At 37.8% G+C, this 16470-nt stretch overlaps 1 protein-coding gene across 1 annotated transcript in view; it reads left to right on the top strand.

Annotated features, from left to right (window-relative positions):
• Window positions 1-16470, top strand: part of Macrod2 (mono-ADP ribosylhydrolase 2) — a 1707616-nt gene that overhangs the window by 1124298 nt on the left and 566848 nt on the right. The gene's annotated exons all lie outside the window — the stretch shown is intronic.

Raw genomic sequence — 16470 nt, 5'->3', positions numbered from 1 at the left:
AAGATGAGGGGTGGGGGTTGGGGGGAGGGAAATGGAGACCAAGACATGTGAAATGGTATCAAGGTATGGGAATTAATGCACCATCTATCTGGCAAATATCATGTAACCCCTCTATTAATTACAATAAAAATATATGAAAAAAATTAATACTTCCTTTCCCTACCAAAATATTCCATTAATCTGAAATTTCCAATAACTGTTACTCTCAAATTTTATAAAAGATAATTTGCATAATCTCCACATATGTAATTGTTGCTTTCAGTTTGTGAAAATAACTTATATATTTTATCTGCTATTGAAAGATAAGCAGAAAAGAGAAACTTAGTTTCTCCTTACCTTGTCTTATTCTCCTTTCTTGGGTAAATTGTGAAAGGCTTGTCCTGCTATGGAAATTTAATTAAATTTCCTCATGCATCCATGAAAGCCATACTTTATTCTATAGATAAACCTATGAATGGATTTGAACGAATCTTACAAAAATGGTTACTTATGACATTTAGCCTAATAAGTTTATTAAAATTGTCCCCAAATTACTTATCTAGTATACTGTACAATATTAAATAATGATTATTTTATGCTCTATCTGTGGTTTGTTTTGAGCACAACAGCTATGTACTTTAGAAAAGTACATGATCTGGAGATCATTCTTCATTTTCCAACACATAAAACTCCATGCCCACTTGAGGGAGTAGAATCCTGGTCTGCAGGACATCAGGCACAGAGTCTGAATTCAGGTTTTTCCCAGAATCATGGAAATGATATTAGAAGTAGCTTCCCTCTATTTGTTGCTGCGTGAATCCTTTCATGTGTTAATATACCTGTGATTGTTGTATGAAAGCTCTTAGCACCTTCTAACAATCTCCTCCCTTCTTTTTCCATTGCTTCTAATACTTGCTATCCAGTGAGTGATGAAAGAAGGCTGCAAAGTTCAGATGCTAAATCAACAGTAATTAGGGTCTCGTTATTTTTCCTAAAGGTGCGATGCTGTTGGAAAAAGAACTGTAAATAAAATTAGTTGTTACTAGCAGTTGGAACCTCCAAACACTCAATAATTTTATTTCTGCTAATGAGACACATGAGGATAAATACAATCCAGAGGACTTACTTTTGCTCATGCATTTTTTTAAGCTGAAATAATGCTACTAGCATTTCCCAATATGGAAAATGTGTGTCCCACCCGAGAAGAGAATGCCAGGGAAAAGTAAGCAAATATGTCTTCTTGACCAGAAAATTAACTGAGTGCTCTGCAGATGCTGAACTGTACATTGCTTTCTAGATTTTGAACAACATATTTCACATGCAGTGTGAAAACCAACGCTTGACTAAATTACCCTCAAAATAATCAGACCAGGAATGAACACTACCATAGGTAAATTACAAATTAAAGGATTCTTTTTCTCTTCCTCTACCTACCCACACCTCCTACCATATTCAGTGGACATCTGTGAGTTGTAGGATACATGTTAGTGACTTTGATATACACTGATTGCTCACCCATTCTGATGAAACAGCCTCCTTAAGCTCCATGAGGATAAATTCTCTTTTCTCCACACAATTATAGTCTACTCTAGGTATGAACAATAGTATGCTTATATAGTATAATATTTTGATAACTATGAAAGCCCTATGTTAATATGGTTTATTCATCTCTGTAGGTTACCTGGAATAAGAGGAATGATCAAAGAGGGAAGAGTAGCCCATTCTAAAAGAGATATGCCATTTATTGGTTGCTTTTCCTTTTCAGCCAGTTATAAGTAATAACTACACCATACAGGAAACCTGAGCAGAACATTCACACTATAGGCTTAAGAACACACTTGTCTAAACTCATCTTTGTTTTCATGGGCATACCTACATACTTACATCAAATTTTGATAGTAAGAATGTGACAGTTTGTCTGGAACATGGCACAATTCAAATTTATTAAAACTCATTGGGAAAATTTCTTGCCCATTACAGAAAGAAAATAGCCCCAGTGAGATCTGCCATGACCAGTCCATTCTTCTGGGAAACATATGAATTATTATGTCTAATGACTTTGCTGGTGGGTCTGGCCTATGTAATTAAGATCTAAATTTAACTCCATGTTCTTCTACAACTAAATTTCTTATCTGGACAAATGACCCATTTATAAAAGCTCATAAAATATCATAGGAGAGTCATTACACACTTAGGATCACTCTAATAAATTAGCCAAAGATGGCCATCATATCTGCATTGCTAATCATTTTCCCCAAATATTACTTACCATAAATTAGTGCAAAAGATGGAATATTATCATTCAAGAGAAAACAACTAAAGATCAATAATTTTGGTAAGTAAATACTTTGTTTTCATCTGATGAAAACATCAGATGAAACATGAGATGCATTTTCTGTTGCCATTTCACTACCAGCATGTGAATAGTGCAGATACTATCAAACCAAACTAATCCACAAAGTTTCTGAACTACCGAGAAAGCAAAATATCATGCATTCTTTTAAGGAATATGAAAGTTTTTGATTTTGGTTTTCTTTTGCAAGTTTTACTCTACAGAAAACATGAATATGGATCGGGGTTTAGGACTAGAACAGCAAGGTTAAGATAATCCATGTAAGTTCCTCTATAGTCTAGTTATTAGACCTTGTCAGATGTATAACTAGCAAATATCATCCATTCTGTAGGCTGTCCTTTTAGCTTAGTGATTATAAACATTGCTGTGCAGAAGCTTTGTCGCCTGATGCCATCCCATGCATCAATTATTTCTACTTGCTGAGCCACTAGATTTCCATTAGGAAGTTACTTCCTATGCTACCAATTCCAGTGTTTTCTCTATTCTTCCTTATAGTAGTGTGAAGGTTTCCAAACTTACATGGAGATCTTTGATCCATCTTGAATTGATTTTTAACAAAATATGAGACAAGGATCCAGTTTTCCCAACACTTTGTTGAAGAAACTATATTTTTAACATATAGTTTAAGCTTTGTTAAATATTGATAACTGTAGGTGTGTGGTCTTCCATTCCATTAGTCTTAAAGTCTATTTTTTTGTGCCAGCACCAGGTTCTTTTGTTATTATAGCTGGAAATGTGGAATTGTGATATGTCCAGCATATCAAGATTGCCTTGGCTATTCAGAGCGTTCTGTGCTTCAATATGAATTTCTAGATTGATTTCTCTATCTCTGGGAAGAAACTATATCTAAACTAGGCAGAAAGTCTTACCTTTTCTTTGTTTTACCTGTCCTGGGGCTTGAACTCAGGACCTGGGCACTGTCCTTGGACACTCTTTGCTCAAGGCTATCACTCTTCCATTTGATTCATAGTTCCACTTCTGGCTTTTTCTGTGTGTGTGGTACATAGGAGTCAAACCCAGGGCTTCATGCATGCTAGGTGAGTAGTCTATCACTAGGCTATTCTCCTGCTGCATTTACTTTTTTTTCCTGCTTTTTATTAAATAATTTATTAACATTGAATTTTACATCGTATTTCAAATGATGTGTTTAACAAACAAGTATTCAAGAAGGGAATCTCTATATTCAATCACTGGCAGTTAGATAAAGGCACATGGTATCCTTAATATGTGGCTATTAGATCCAAACAGTACAAGAGCAATGACTCAATATTTGCATACTCAATGCTATGGAGATGGAATTGGAAACATAAACACAACTACATAGACATAAAAATTTATGACTATATAGACATAATGTTTTATTATATAGATTAATATATAGCTATGACATACAAACCCTGAGCCTAATTTTAATTATTTTCTAAAATCTAAGAACCCATTTATTTTTTAAGTATGTCCATTTTTCTTGAGTTTCTTGTTCTGTGAATTTGGAAAGGAAAGTAAGACATACCACATAAGATTACAGATTTTTTTTAATTTTTAGTTTAATTTAATTTTTTGCCAGTCCTGGGGCTTGAACTCAGAGCCTGAACACTGTCCTTGGGCTTTCTCAATGCTAGAGTTCTACTACTTGAGCCACAACACCATTTCCAGCTTTTTTCAATGTATGTGGTACTGAGGAATCGAACCAGCTCTTCATTCATGCTAGGCAGGCACTCTACCACTAGGCCAAACTCCTGACCCACAAGATAACAGATTTAAGATAAAAACCAACTCTGTGCTCTCTAGCTGCACAGATTATACAGATTCACAATGTTAGACCAGTATTTTCCCTCTCTATCTCCTTTTGTGCATTTAAAAACAGATCTAAAACCAACGTGGTTTAAATAAATCTGGACCTACAGTACAGCTAGACAAATACAGATATAGTCTGGGTCAGCAACAATCAAGTGTACATCCATGACTATGGAAACCAAAAAGAAGCAATGGATCAGATGTAGAGAGGTATAATGAAAGGCAAGAGGAGAAAACAAGAGGAATGTAGGGAAGAAAAGGAATAGAGTGAAAATGACTGAGGTCTAAGGACAGAGAAAGGGGAAAGAATGCATATAAAATAAAAATTACAAACATACAGCCTACAAAATGAAAAGATTACAGGGCCAGGAGTTTGACCTAGCGGTAGAGTGCTTGCCTAGCATGCAGGAAGACCCAGGTTCGATTCCTTGGTACATAGGAAAAAAATTCCAGTAGTGGTGCTGAGACTCAAGTGGTAGAGCTCTAGTCTTGAGAAAGTCCAAGGACAGTACTCAAGCCCTGAGCTCAAGCCCAGGATTGGCAAAATAAATAAATAGATTAAAAAGGAAAAGAGTAATATATAGACATATATATAGAGAGAAAAGATATCAATACTAAAAACCCTTAAAGATTTATGTGAATTTAAAGAAGTAATACTAAAATTAAAACACTAAGATTAAGAAATAGGGGATTCAGGAATGAAAATATAATCTGAATTAGGTATGTACACAATGAAGGAGAAAGCTGCTGCTGCTATGTTTCTGGGAGTCAACAGAACCACAATGAAGTAAACAAGGGGAAGAAAAGGATGGAGAAAGAATGGGTAAACATAAAAATGAAAACAATGAAAAGGCTAGTAAAATTTTAAAAATTATAAGTAGAAAAAAGTTTTTTTTTTCATTTTATATGGAGCTACTTGTGTCTCCCCTGTGCTTAGGATCCAGTCTCCTGATGGAGCCTCTGATTTCCTTGTGATGGTCAGTTTTCCTTTGGCTTAGTATTTTTTTTCAATCAGTTTGTTTGAGTGGGAAGAAAGAGTTCTGCCTTTCAGACTTGGGATCTTTGTGACTGTCTTCCCAGGCCAATTTACTGGCAGGAAATTTGGCTGTTTTCTGTAGCTTGAATGAGGGTGGAGCTCAGATAGGACAATCTGGAATCCAGGGTGAGCTTCAGAGACTCTCTGACCCAGCCTGGAGACACTATTGTTTTTGCCAGCTCAGCTGAGAGTGGCTGAGGGGTGGTTTAAGCAGTTGTATAAAAACATTTCAATTCCACTGGTCAGTTTAAGAGCAATGTTATCTTTAAAAGTCAAATCTGAGCTGGATGCCTGGTAGCTCACGCCCGTAATCCTAGTTACCCAAGAGGCTGAGATCTGAGCATCAAGGTTCAAAGCTGAGCTGGGCACTAAAAAATGTCAGACTCTTATCTCCAGTTAACCAATAGAAAATGAGAGGTGGTGCTGTGGCTCAAGGGTAGGGTGGTAACCTTGATCTGAAGAGCTCAGGGACAATGCCCAGGCCCAAGGGAAGGGTGATAGCCTTGAGCTGAAGAGCTCAGGGACAGCCCCCAGGCCCAGAGTTCAAGCCCCAAGACGCACTGAAAAAGAAAGAGTCAAATCTGAAGTTTTATTATCTAGTTATTTTCCTCTGTAAATACTAGTAAATTAGTAGCACCTGGGACCCTGCTGCTATGGTGAAATCTTACCCTACTCCCAACCTCCCATTATTTCAAGTAGCCCAAGTGAAAGCTTGGATGCACATGAAACTTTAAGGAACACTGAGCAGTGTCACTTTCTCAGCCAGTGATCCATCCATCCCTGAAGAAGTTCAGACAAGACACTCTTTCTTACCTAGGAGTATAAAGGAAGTTAGTTTTAATTCTATCTCAGTGAGTTATGGGCATGCCACATGCTGCAAAGCTTGGTCTGCTGATTGGGATGGTTTCCTCATCCAGGGCTGAAAGCCCTCACTCACCCTCTGTGTACAGAGTACCAAGCTTGCTGCTTACTCTCCTCCTCCTGATTCTGGGATGATGTTGGCTTAAATTATGCAGTAATCACTGAGAAATGTGGACAAATAACTCCTCTTGTGGGGCCTGAGCTGTCAGTATCTTCTTATAGACTCACTGTTCCCCATCTTGTTCACTTTGCTCATTTCCATAACAGACTCCAGTTGATAAAACTCTTCACCATGATTGATGGCTTACAAAGCAACAGCCATTTGCAGGCCTCAGGAAGCAGCTCTTGAACTTGGAAAAATTTGCCTGGGATCCATTTCCTTTTCATTTTGCTTTCCTTTCCTTTATTTTAATGGTCCTTACCGAGTGCTTTCTTTAGACATCTCTTTCTTAGTCATTATCCCCTAATTAATTCCCTTGTTAAATATAAAGTGTGCATTAGGCTTGACTAATGTCTTCCTTTGTGTCTAAGGAAAAAAGAATTTATTACCTTTACATATTGACTCAAGCTGCATAATCACAACTCATTTGTTTTAAGCCCTTATTCTTTACAAACCATGCTGGAGTTTAGGCCCCAAGCAAATGTCAGGAGTCTCACCTGCCTCTCATCAATATGATATGGAGTCAGATGTTTGCAAGTATAATTGGTTTCAGAAGTGGCTGTAGTCACATGGAAACCCATCTTTCCCTTTGTGTAACATTTTCAAGTTCACACCATGAAATTAGTGAGCTGAAATGAAATTGCCCAATTCATGGAGAGAACATACTGACATTTGGAGGGACAGAACAGAGGTGTCAGAAATCTGCAAGGCACAAAATGTTCATATGTGTTGGTAAACAAGCAATCTGCTCCCTCTCCCATTATATGGTTCTATGATGAGTTAGTAAATACCAAGAAGAACTTTAATTATGCTTGCGAAAAGAGCCTGTATTGCCTATCAAGGAATACAGCCTGGGCTGTGATTCATCTGGTGAAGTAGTAGAAAAAAAAAAAAAGCAAGGGATCAGTTCCCCCAAGTTTAGTCCTAGAGTCAGCAACAAATTTGGGAGCTTGTTAGAAGTGCAAAGTTTTGGAACCATTCCAGATCCATTGAATCAAAGTGTAGTGCCTCTCCATGTAATTTTTGTTAACACTAAGTTAACCAGACATAATCCTTGAATCCAGCATGAGAGTGGTAACCAGGCAAGATTCAAAAGTCAAGAAAATGATTGATAAATAAGTGAAAAGTCTACTAGGAAAGAAATAGCAGAGAAAGGATATTACCTAGCATATGGATGATGAATATTTTAGTTATTTTTCAGTCATCTTCAGGAATCAGACATAAGCATTAGGCTTAATTAGGGTTGAGGGCAAAGATGTCCTGTAACCATTAAGAGTCATGGTTACAGGTGTGAGTTTGGCTGGTTAGTCATTGTCTCCACTCTGGTTTTCTCAGTGCTAGAGAAGTTTGCATTGTTATCGGTTGAGGAGAGCAATCTGGTGATCAGATTCTCAGCTCAGGATGCAGCATCTTCCTCACAGGTAATTATCCTCATTTGGGGGTGATCAGTCCTGTAGGACTGTGGTGTTTCTTAAGAAGGTGGTGTTCGTCTTCTGTCATGAAGATTTTACCAAGCAGCTCTCTCTTTTTGGCATCTGTGGTGATTACAATGGGACTTGAGAGAAAGGCTTAGAACACTCACAATCAGTGAGTTACAAGTATACTTTCAATATACTGAAATCTGGCTGTTTCTGGTGAGAATGGCATAAACCTTTGGGGGTTTTTAGTTCTTACTTTTTCCTGTCCCTGAATCCTGGGGTGTAGGGTTAAGTTTACCTGTAATTCAGGAATTCTAATTGCGCTGTGTTGGGTTTTTTGTTTGTTTTCTCGAGACCTTGTTATCACACTTAAACGTTCTTTTTGCATTTCTCCATTGCTCATTTCAAGCTGCTAAATTTGAGAAGCTAAAATTATATGCAGCTAAAGTTGAGAAAAAGTTGAGCATTTTTACTAGAAAGTCACAATAATCTTCAGATTAAGGGGCAGATTTAATACTGTTAAAATCTGGTATGTAGTGCTTGGCAGATTTTTCATATTGTAGTTGTGCTAATTTTTTTTTTCTTTTCTCCAGCCAGTCCTTTCTCAAGGACTGAGGCAATTCAAGTTGGATTCTTTTCCACTGTCCTTTATCCTTTCACCTCACTGACTATTCTGCAGGAGAGAATGCTTAGACTTGTAAGTCAAAAGATGAGCATTATGCCTGAGTTTTTCTCTTAAATTTCTGTGACTCTGGGGAGATTACTTTCCCTTCAAGGACCATTACTACTACTATTATTGAGTTAGTAACAATGGCCCTTCTAGTATTTTGTTATTATGAGATGGCAAAATCTGTGTATGTCAATTCATTTTGTGTTGCCAACATGAAATGCTTAAAGCTAGAGACTTCATAAGGAAAATCAGTTCATTCATCTCACATTGCTGAAGTTTCAGGAGCATGATGAGGAGTTTCAAGTTACAACACAGCATGGCAAATGGCAGAGAGATTATGTGGCTAGATAGGAAGTGAGGGAGATTCAAGAACTAGGCTTACGTTTTTCTTTTTGTGCCACTCCTGGAGATTGAACTCAGGGCTTTGCCACTGTCCCTGTGCTATTTTGCCCAAGGATAGAATTCTACCACTTAAGTCACAGTTCCATTTCTGTCTGATTGATGGTTAACTGGAGATAAGAGTCTCATGGACTTTCCTGCCTGGTCAGATTTTGAATCATGATCCTCAAATCTCAGCCTTCTGAGTAGCTAAGATTACAGACATGAGCCACTGGATCCTGGTGTATGGCTAATTCCTTTGATAAATCCAGCTGTTCTGAGCACCAAAAAAGTTCTTGGAGAATTACATTAATCTTTTCCATGGACAGTTCCCTCAGTGACTTACATTCTTCTTTCAGGCCTCGCCTCCTAAAGGTCCCAATACTTCTAGACATTCCCAACTGAGGACCAACCTTCTGGCACAAGACTTTAAAAAATTCTGTACATATATTCTATAGATTATGCATATGTATGTATATATAAGAATACATATGTGTACATACTATATATACATATAAGTGTGTGCATTTTTTTGCTTGTCTGGGGCTTGAATTGTGAGCCTTGGGAAAATACGAGCCTGAGCAGTTTTCACTCAAGGCTAGCACTCTACCACTTGAGTCACAGCACCATTTCTAACTTTTACTCTGATTAATTAAATATACAAGTTTTGTGGACTTGCCTATCCAGGCTAGCTTTGAACTTCTATCCCCAGATTTCAGCCACAGGCACCTGGCAGCATATGGAATTAAATCACATATTTCCTGGGAACAGTAGAATTTATCAGGCTGGCATTTACCAAGTAAGAGATATATGGAGATAAGACTGTTAAGGAAGTCAAGGACTGACTCAGAATCATAAATACTCAATAGGTCCTATGTGAATTTATTTTGCAAATATGTACATAGTATTCATTCTTTGTGGGACCTTGAAGGAGATACCTAAGATACAAGACACAGGGATGACACTGTTCAAGTAGTTACATGTCTGAATTTTCAAGTCTTAGAGAGGCCTTTCTTCTTGAAGTTTTATGTTTGTCATTCTTTTTCTGTCTTGCCAAGACCTCCTAGAGGTGACCAAAAATGTATTGTTTCCTCTGAGATAAATAACAAATAGATGTCTTAGGTTGCTTTTCAGAAGCAGAGCACTCTGAGATTGAAACAGCATTAAGGGGAATAGCATTTAGTTAGAGGGGCCCGGGATGAGGGTGGGACTGAGAGGTAAATTGTGAGGAACTGAGGAGGGAAGGACTGATAACATGAACCATCCCAGGAGACTGACTGCCCAAGCCTTGATAGGGCTCTCTGGATGTGAACGAGCATGGCTTAACTCTACCAGATCAAGGATGCAGGGATCTACATGACCCAGGTATCAGTCACTGAAATGCCTCCTGGAGGGAGACTTGATTCCAAAGCGCATTGTTCCTTGTGTACAAGAAAGTTGTGTGTTATGGCCCAGGAGGGTAGGCTAGTGCTTGCCTAACATGCATAAAGTCCTGGGTTTAATTCTTTGCTACTGCATACACAGTAAAAGCAAGAAATGGATCTGTGGCTCATGTGATAGAGGGATAGCTTTGAGAAAGGCCGAGGACAGTGCCCAAGACGTAAGTTCATGCCCCAGGGCTGCCAAAAACAAAAAGGAAAAAGAAAGAATATTATGTGTCTGCACTCTGGGACTCTGCTGTGGTGATCCCTGGATGGGCATACTGGGGAAAACAGAATGGTAAAGAATGATACAACAGTGAAGAACACTACCCCCATTTTGCTCAGACCTTCACATTAAGGAAAGCTTATGTCCATCTGTCTTCATCAGTTCCTACAGAGAGCCCCTGTCTTCTTTCAGGCAATGATTTTTCCCTTGCCTGTGAACACAGGACTCTTCTTGAGTCATTTAGACCACTTCTTCAATTAGGATGACCTCCCTTTGCAGTCACACTTAGGCCTGACTGTGGTTGTGAGCTGTGGCCTTCCAGCCTGAAGTGAATCATTTACTTCTTAGGGAATCTCAAGTGATTGACTTCTTATCTCCGTGTCCCCTGGGGTGTGACCTGGCAGTATTGGCAAAGGACATCCTTCTTGATAGCAAGAATTTAAAATGTCCCTAATACAAATAATCAGGAGGATGATGGAAAACTGCTACTTACAAAGTAGGAAGTGACAAAGGTCATTGAAAAGTCACCTTTCAGAGAACAAACATTTAGTTGCAGTAGAAGCTTTCAGATTGCACAGCTGATAGGCTGTTAGTATGGGCAGGATTTTTGCATTGTTTGTTTTACTTTGGGTTTTTAAGCCTCTGATGCTTCCCTTTGCTTCCATTTGCTGCGCGTTGGCAGAGTGAATGGGATAGAACACGCTGCACGTTCTTTTTGGTTCAGCAGGTTTATGGAGAATAGTTTTCAACTTCACATATGTGGAGCTTTCAGGAAAACATTCTTGCCAGTCACGTGAGCGAGCTCAGGCACAAAGCAAGCGATTCCCTCCATTGGCTCCAACATTTAGCATTCTTAATAAATTCATAGTGGAATTAATCCAGCTGTCTTCCCACAAAATATAAAGTTGGGAAGAGGACTGCTACTATTCATGGCTGTGTAATAGTTTGTTTTATACTGCATGGGGTTGTATAGTTATAAACATGAAAGCAGCTGGCAATAAAAGACTTTATGACAGCCATTTCAAAGGTGTAATGAAGAAAACAAAAAGAAACCGAGTTATTGCTTCTAATTACGGTGCCTGGATGAGCCTGTAGAGCGCTCTCCAAACATTTTGCTGGCCATTTCTGTGTCACAGTCTCCTATAAATGACATTGGCCTTCAGATTATTTAGCTGTGGGAGTGAGAGCTTAACCTGATGAGATCGGAATTTTCTATTAAATGAGAGAGCAATCCATTTGCTATATTCACCCTTGTGATGGCATTATTTAATCTTCTTTATTCTTGAGACATACATATGAACCTTTAAAGGAGCAGTTTTACATCTGAATTTGTTTGGAGGTCAGTAGAAGGGCTTGAACTCAGACTCTAGGTGCTGTCAGCTAACTTTTTTAGAGTGATGTTCTTCAGGGAGCTACTTGAAAAAGAGGAGAGAAGTGTGGCTCTATGGGAAAGTTTTTACTATTGTCTGCCTTTACCAGGCTTGGGGGAGTCTTGTATTCATGAATTATTTGTGTACTTAAGAAATACTAAAGGTACGCCAAGAGTGTGGCCTAGTGATAAAGTGCCTGCCTCGCATGCATGGAAGCCCTGACTTCTATTTCTCCATACCACATGTACAGAAAAGTGGTGTTGTGGATCAAATGCTAGAGTGCTAGCCTTGAGAAAGCACAGAAACAATGCCAAGGCCATGGGTTCAAGCTCCAGGACTGGGAAAAAAGATAATTATTAAATGCAAGAATAAAAGCATACGTAAGAAAATAATTTCTTCCGAAGAGCCTGGGCAGGTTGCTATTCTTAGTTTTACATTTCTCTATGTTTATAAAAAGAGGGAAATGGTGCAATTCTTTTTATCACAGACAATTTCATAGGAATGGATCAGATAGGGTATGAGGACGATCTGGCTGATCTGGCTGTGACATCTGTCACTCCATTGATCCCCAGGGTAGATTCGGCTGATCTGGCTGGCTAGGTGGGTGTTCCCTTCTTCCCTCACCCCTCCATGTGCGTCCCTCCACGTTCTTCCCTCACCCCTCCATGTGCGTCCCTCCACGTGCACGACGAATCTGTGTGCTTGGATGAAGAGGATGACCACCCACGATAGAGGACTGGTCTTCAGTAAAGGGTATGCGAGTAGCTGCGCTGCTCTGCTAGAACCTCCAAACAAGCTCTCAAGGAATGAATCAGATAATACAGCTGTTAGCCCAGTGATGGGCTCACTGCAGTAATATGAAAAATGAGTGATTGTGGTCATGTAGCTACCTCCTGGGCTATAAAATAGCCTCTTTCTCTCTGTCATCTTCTTAAACTATAGGAAAGGTTAAGAGGCTATTTTATAGCATCATACAATTTATAGCTGAATCTTGCTAGCTAATCCAGTTCAGCTTCCTGTAGATAGGGAAACTGAGGCCATTCACGTACACCGTCAGCTCTCAGATCCTACCTTAAAGTCTCTATTTATCACATACATCAGTGTAACAACCCTTATAACAACCACTTTATACAATCTGATTTATTTAATGTTTTAACTGACCTTTTATGTACATTTATTTTCCAAGGAAATTTTGTATTTTCACCATAGATGAAAAAATCAGTATTCATTGTTATAAGAAATTATAATCACTCATGCTTTGAGCATATTTCTACCATTGTCATTGCTATAGTAGTGCTCTGTAATGAATCATTTCACACCGTAGTAACTCAGACTGGGGAACATTTCTTTCTCACCCACATGGCTAAGGGCGACTTTGGGGTATAGTTGATCTGGGTTGGGTTTAGTTTCTTTGCTCCACTTTCATCCTTTCTAGGCAAGCATGAAGTATTTTTTTTTGCCACATGCCAATCCCTCTCCATGGTTTTCCAAAAACATGTACAAAAGTTCAATCATATGTCATATCTGCACAAATTCTGTTTATAGGAGCTTCATTCTTAGGATCTTATAACCTCCCAAAGGTCTCAACTCCAAAGTTTATAACAATGAGGATTAGGTATATTACATAATATCATATATACATATATACATATATGATATTATGTAATATATATACTATATATTATATGTATCTTTTTTCTCCCAAGAAAGTAGCATATTCTAGTTTAGAAATACATACTCAAAAACTAAGTGCTATAAAGCAAATTTCTTTTTTTTCCATATATTTTTATTGTAATTAATAGAAGGGTTACATTATATTCACCAGGTAGAAGGTACATTACTTCACAAATATTGATACCCTTTCTCATGTCATGGTCCCCATTTCCCTTCTCCCCTCCCCACACTCATCTTGATTTCCCCCCATTTCTTTTTTATGTGTGTAGAATTTTTTTATTGTAATGTATAGAGATGTTACAATTACATTTGCCAGATAGTTGGTGTGTTACTTCTCACACATTGATACCCCTTCTCATGTTTTTTTTTTCCCCATTTCCCTCCTAAACCCCTTCTAATCATCTTGTTCCCCCCTCTTTTCTATTCCAAATAATCAAATGTATATACAATATACCAGGTAATACAGTCAGATATAATAACAATATGAGATTAACCATAGGGCAACAAAAGAGAAGATAAATAAGATAGTACATTAAGAACAACAGTCACACAAGATAAAGCTCTTTTTTCCATACCTTAGAAATCCTTTCATTTAGTCTCAACCACTATGACCTTATGACTCTAGGTTTTGTGCTATTGTAATCCTGTGCTAGGAGAGTCCTAGGTGTGTACTAATTATTACTAATGAGGGAAAACCATGGAGCCTATGTTCCTTTGGGTCTGGCTTACTTCACTTAATATGATTTCTGATGGATATATGATTGTGATTAGCTTAGCACAGCTACTTTTCTCCTAGAGTACACTTGAAAGGGGATTCTAGAGCCTTGAATACTGGTCTTCTGATGTCATTTCCCAAATTCTAGAGATTACCATTGAGTTAGCTGCACCTCAGCCAAACCAAGATAATTGGCCTGGGCTTTGGAAGGTCTATTGTTTCTCCATAGGAAAGGGTTTTTGATGAAGATAGTTATGCTAAACACAGCTCTCGAATAAGAGCATGCCATTCTTCTCCCTTCTGTTGGCCCCATCAGAAATTTATTATGATGAAGAACACAGCTGATGGATTGCAAAATCCTCAGATGAACTGTCTTCCTCTCTTCCTCCCTCCTCATCTGTCTCATTTGTCTCTTGCTTCTCCTCCTCCTCTGTCTCCCTTTCTCAAGTAATAAAAAGTGATTAATGGAGGAGATGTGGTTTCAGTGAATTATATACAGTATTATTTTATGTAAAATTAATCTTTTCCACGAGACTGTATTTCCATCGTTGCTTTATCATTGCCTTTTTGTTTCAGTTAGCACAATAATATTACGGAAGTCATCCTCCATTACATTACCATTTGCCTTCACATTTAAGGCAAAGACTGTCGGTTTCAGATGAAGCTATTTGTCCTGGTTAAGACAGACAAGGCAGTTGCTACATTCAGACTCAATTATTAAGTTGCATGATTGATTCTGAGAAAAAGAACGGGGAGCTGAAGCAAATAGAATGTGCCCTTAACTGCTTAGTATGTTCTTTCTTCGGCTAGATCTAATGGGAGAATAACTCATGTCACTGGAAGTAAGAGTTAGTTGAGATCAGGAAACTCACTCTGAGATGGAGTTTAGGGTATCAAATGATTATTAAGGAATGCCTCCAACACCAAAATCTGGAGAAGAGACTGAAAGGAAGCCAGAAAAGACTCAGGAAGAAAATTATGTAAGCTTCAGACCCAGTTCCTGAGAGTTCACAATATATTTTGAGAATTTACTTCACATGAATGCTTCTGCATCATTGGGCACATTGAAGCATTCAAGAATAATATTCTGAACTTATTATTATCTCAAGAAACTAAAGGAGATTCTGGTGGTATTGCTCAGAGGTAGAGTGTTTGTCTAACATGTACAAGACCCTGGGTTTGATCTCTAGCACTGAAAAAAAGGGGAAAGGAGTCAAAACTATGTCTGAAAATGAAATAATTAAATAAAAAGACAACACATACTGTGTACCAGAAATCCAGTTATTTTCTGTTTTAGTATTTCATAATTAATCTAAAGGGTTTCTGCAGAAGCAGAAAAGAAAGGGTTTCAATCTGTGGGTACAAATTGAAATTATTGTTAGTTTCTTTAAGACAAAATGACATGAATTCTGAAATTTTTAGCAAGGCATCAGGTGAAATGTAGAGGAGTCTATAAAATGGTAGAGGAGTCAGGTGCTAGGGATTCTCCAGCCTCCAATTCTAGCTACTCTAGGTATGAAGAGCAGAGCATCTTTCTACACTTGGTTAATCCCAGAGACTATCTCCTAGTAACCAAACTGGGCTACAGTATGTTTATCTAAAGTGGTAGAACAACAACTATAAGCAGGTATGCCTAGGAACTACAAGACACTAAATTCAGGCTCTGGAAAAGAAAAAAGATACAGGAAATTAATAGTGTATATTAACCCAAAGATGTAAAGAAAAATAACTTGGGTATTTCTTTATTATAGGTATTAATAGTAATGTTAGCTACCATGGTCAAATGCAATTGTGTTATTTCAAATTTATTATTATCTTTAAATAGCTATACAAAGGAGTTGCCACTTAACAAAGCAGTTTATGAATATAATCAGAAAAAAGTTTTATTGTTAATTGATATAGAAAATTTCTATTTCTTTACTGAAAAAAATAAAAAAGAAAGATTAAAACATCTTGACTGAATTCACACAGAAGCAAATTAGGAGAAAACAGAGCCACACCCAGATGGCATTGTACAGTTAGGAAGCTTAAATAGGAATAAATTGTACATCTACACATGTGTGTTCACCTAAAAAATTCAATTTTTAAGTATTTCTCAGTGAATGTGGTATGAACTGTACTATGTCAAGACATGTTTAAATTTTTCTGATGTTCGATTTGTATAGTAGAATAAGATACAGAATACACCTTATTATACATTCTGCACAGTCAGGTGAATCTCATCCAAAGCTTTATATGAATTTTTCCAAACTTTTATTTTTTAAGCTTAATTGCTGCATTTTAGTGGTCCCCTGAAATTGGATTGATTGATTTCAGATTTCTGAACACCAGGCTAATCGTCAGATTAGCAGAGAACAGGTAAGAGATGTTCAGGATCTACCACCACGTGGCAGTTACATCAGGAGTACATCGTAG

This window comes from Megascapheus bottae, chromosome 18 (genome assembly GCF_031878675.1).
Source record: "Megascapheus bottae isolate mThoBot1 chromosome 18, mThoBot2.hap1, whole genome shotgun sequence".
NCBI lineage: Eukaryota > Metazoa > Chordata > Mammalia > Rodentia > Geomyidae > Megascapheus > Megascapheus bottae.
The sequence above is the reverse complement of the archived record's forward strand: the minus strand, read 5'-3'. Positions and strand labels throughout refer to the sequence as shown.